This window comes from Oncorhynchus gorbuscha, linkage group LG01, assembly GCF_021184085.1.
Source record: "Oncorhynchus gorbuscha isolate QuinsamMale2020 ecotype Even-year linkage group LG01, OgorEven_v1.0, whole genome shotgun sequence".
Lineage (NCBI taxonomy): Eukaryota > Metazoa > Chordata > Actinopteri > Salmoniformes > Salmonidae > Oncorhynchus > Oncorhynchus gorbuscha.
This window is the reverse complement of record NC_060173.1, coordinates 46,950,301-46,954,476: the sequence shown is the minus strand read 5'-3', so window position 1 is coordinate 46,954,476 and position 4,176 is coordinate 46,950,301.

The window sequence follows — 4,176 nt, the reverse complement described above, 5'->3', positions numbered from 1 at the left end:
ACATTTACATTACATTTAAGTCATTTAGCAGACGCTCTTATCCAGAGCGACTTACAAATTGGTGCATTCACCTTATGACATCCAGTGGAACAGTCACTTTACAATAGTGCATCTAAATCTTAAAGGGGGGGGGTGAGAGGGATTACTTATCCTATCCTAGGTATTCCTTAAAGAGGTGGGGTTTCAGGTGTCTCCGGAAGGTGGTGATTGACTCCGCTGTCCTGGCGTCGTGAGGGAGTTTGTTCCACCATTGGGGGGCCAGAGCAGCGAACAGTTTTGACTGGGCTGAGCGGGAGCTGTACTTCCTCAGTGGTAGGGAGGCGAGCAGGCCAGAGGTGGATGAACGCAGTGCCCTTGTTTGGGTGTAGGGCCTGATCAGAGCCTGGAGGTACTGAGGTGCCGTTCCCCTCACAGCTCCGTAGGCAAGCACCATGGTCTTGTAGCGGATGGCGAGCTTCAACTGGAAGCCAGTGGAGAGAACGGAGGAGCGGGGTGACGTGAGAGAACTTGGGAAGGTTGAACACCAGACGGGCTGCAGCGTTCTGGATGAGTTGAAGGGGTTTAATGGCACAGGCAGGGAGCCCAGCCAACAGCGAGTTGCAGTAATCCATTTTTGGGAGATGACAAGTGCCTGGATTAGGACCTGCGCCGCTTCCTGTGTGAGGCAGGGTCGTACTCTGCGGATGTTGTAGAGCATGAACCTACAGGAACGGGCCACCGCCTTGATGTTAGTTGAGAACGACAGGGTGTTGTCCAGGATCACGCCAAGGTTCTTAGCGCTCTGGGAAGAGGACACAATGGAGTTGTCAACCGTGATGGCGAGATCATGGAACGGGCAGTCCTTCCCCGGGAGGAAGAGCAGCTCCGTCTTGCCGAGGTTCAGCTTGAGGTGGTGATCCGTCATCCACACTGATATGTCTGCCAGACATGCAGAGATGCGATTTGGGCCACCTGGTCATCAGAAGGGGGAAAGGAGAAGATTAATTGTGTGTCGTCTGCATAGCAATGATAGGAGAGACCATGTGAGGTTATGACAGAGCCAAGTGACTTGGTGTATAGCGAGAATAATATAATAATAATATAATAATATATGCCATTTAGCAGACGCTTTTATCCAAAGCGACTTACAGTCATGTGTGCATACATTCTACGTATGGGTGGTCCCGGGAATCGAACCCACTACCCTGGCGTTACAAGCGCCATGCTCTACCAACTGAGCTACAGAAGGACCACGAGAATAGGAGAGGGCCTAGAACAGAGCCCTGGGGGACACCAGTGGTGAGAGCGCGTGGTGAGGAGACAGATTCTCGCCACGCCACCTGGTAGGAGCGACCTGTCAGGTAGGACGCAATCCAAGCGTGGGCCGCGCCGGAGATGCCCAACTCGGAGAGGGTGGAGAGGAGGATCTGATGGTTCACAGTATCGAAGGCAGCCGATAGATCTAGAAGGATGAGAGCAGAGGAGAGAGAGTTAGCTTTAGCAGTGCGGAGCGCCTCCGTGATACAGAGGAGAGCAGTCTCAGTTGAATGACTAGTCTTGAAACCTGACTGATTTGGATCAAGAAGGTCATTCAGAGAGAGATAGCGGGAGAGCTGGCCAAGGACGGCACGTTCAAGAGTTTTGGAGAGAAAAGAAAGAAGGGATACTGGTCTGTAATTGTTGACATCGGAGGGATCGAGTGTAGGTTTTTTCAGAAGGGGTGCAACTCTCGCTCTCTTGAAGATGGAAGGGACGATAGCCAGCGGTCAGGGATGAGTTGATGAGCGAGGTGAGGTAAGGGAGAAGGTCTCCGGAAATGGTTCTGGAGAAGAGAGGAGGGGATAGGGTCAAGCGGGCAGGTTGTTGGGCGGCCGGTTGTCACAAGACCAGATTTCATCTGGAGAGAGAGGGAGAAAGAGGTCAGAGCACAGGGTAGGGCAGTGATGAGCAGAACCAGACGGTGTCGTTTGACTTAGCAAACAAGGATCGGATGTCGTCGACCTTCTTTTCAAAATGGTTGACGAAGTCATCTGCAGAGATATAAGGAGGGGGGGGGGATTCAGGAGGGAGGAGACAGGTGGCAAAGAGCTTCCTAGGGTTAGAGGCAGATGCTTGGAATTTAGAGTGGTAGAAAGTGGCTTTAGCAGCAGAGACAAGGAGGAAAATGTAGAGAGGAGAGAGTGAAAGGATGCCAGGTCCGCAGGGAGGCGTGGTTTTCCTCCATTTCCGCTCGGCTGCCCGGAGCCCTGTTCTTTTTAAGATAATCATACAATTACACAAATCTGCATGTGAGCTCGCAGTGAGTCATCGAGCCACGGAGCGGGAGGGGAGGACCGAGCCGGCCTGGAGGATAGGGGACATAGAGAGTCAAGGGATGCAGAGAGGGAGGAGAGGAGGGTTGAGGAGGCAGAATCAGGAGATAGGATGGAGAAGGTTTGAGCAGAGGGAAGAGATGAAGGATGGAAGAGGTTATATTATTAATGAGAGCAAGGTTGGGACGGCGCGATACCAAACCCAGTAGGGGCAGTGTGGGAGGTGTTGGATGAGAGCAGCTGGGAAAAGGATACAAGGTAGTGGTCGGAGACTTGGAGGGGAGTTGCAATGAGGTTGAATGTGGAAGAACAGCATCTAGTAAAGATGAGGTATAGCAGATTGCCTGCCTTGTGATAGGGGGGAAGGTGAGAGGGTGAGGTCACAAAGATAGAGGCTTGGAAAGAAGGAGGCAGAGAGGAATGAGTCAAAGGTAGACGTGGGGAGGTTAAAGTCGCCCAGAACTGTGAGATCATAATCATTTTCAGTTATTCTATAATTTGTCTGATGCAAAACATTATCTTAATACTTTTCACTCTCAAACTCAGGTGAGCCGTCCTCAGGAAAGGAGCTTATCAAGGCATCAAGCTCATTGATGAACTCTCCGAGGGAACCTGGAGGGCGATAAATGATAAGGATGTTAAGCTTGAAAGGGCTGGTAACTGTGACAGCATGGAATTCAAAGGAGGCGATAGACAGATGGGTAAGGGGAGAAAGAGAGAATGACCACTTGGGAGAGATGAGGATCCAAGCTCTCGGGGTGTGCGAGAACACGTGGGCGGACGAAGAGAGAGCAGTAGGAGTAGCAGTGTTGTCTGTGGTGATCCATGTTTCCGTCAGTGCCAAGAAGTCGAGGGACTGGAGGGAGGCATAGGCTGAGATGAACTCTGCCTTGTTTCCGCAGATTGGCAGTTCCAGAGGCTACCGGAGACCTGGAACTCCACATTTTCTCGCTGGGACCACTCAGATAGGGTAGAGGCAGGATAGCGTTTGTATGGTCTGTGCAGAGAGGAGAGAACAGGGATAGACAGACACATAGGTCCTCTACTCCACCAATTAATCCACACATAAAACTGTCAACCGAATCGTTTCTAGTCATCTCTCCTCCTTCCAGGCTTATTCTTCTCTTGATTCTATATTGCGATTGGCAACTTTCATAAATTAGGTGCCTTACCGCCACTGACCTCTTTCGTTTTTCAGTCACCCACATGGGTATAACCAATGAGGAGATGGCACGTTGGTACCTGCTTCTATAAACCAATGAGGAGATGAGAGAGGCAGGACTTGCAGTGGGATCTGCATCAGAAATAGAACTGTCTTCTATTTTAACCCTTTGCTATGCAGACGCTCGGCGCGCCCAAGCAGTGTGGGTGCAATTATTGAATAATACAGACGTTGTCGTGGTAAATCCATCACTGCAAATGACTGACAATTTCGACATCGAATACATGTGGATCACATTTTAGGGTTGAGATATGATTCTGTGGAAAGCTTGGCAACAGAGTGCACGTGTTGCAGCAAGCCCAGACACAACTGGAGGTCTGCTTTATAGAGCGGGCACACCATAAATACGCCTGTAGACTATATCAGTAGGTTAAGGCTACAATATCCTTTCATTGTGTTTATATCAGTACAACAACATAGGTCTATCAGATAGTGGACGTTTACTTGAGGGCATCGGGCCTACCTTTTCTGGAGACACAGGATAATCAAGTTTCAGTTATGACATCACTTGTTTACAATATTAGTCAATATACCTACTATGTCAAAAAGTGCGGGCAAAGAAAATGTGAGTAGGCCTAGGATAATGTTTTGTTCGTTCTTCATATTAATGTCGCTTCACATTTGTATAATTCTAAAGATGGACGATGAAAGTCTATGAGATGA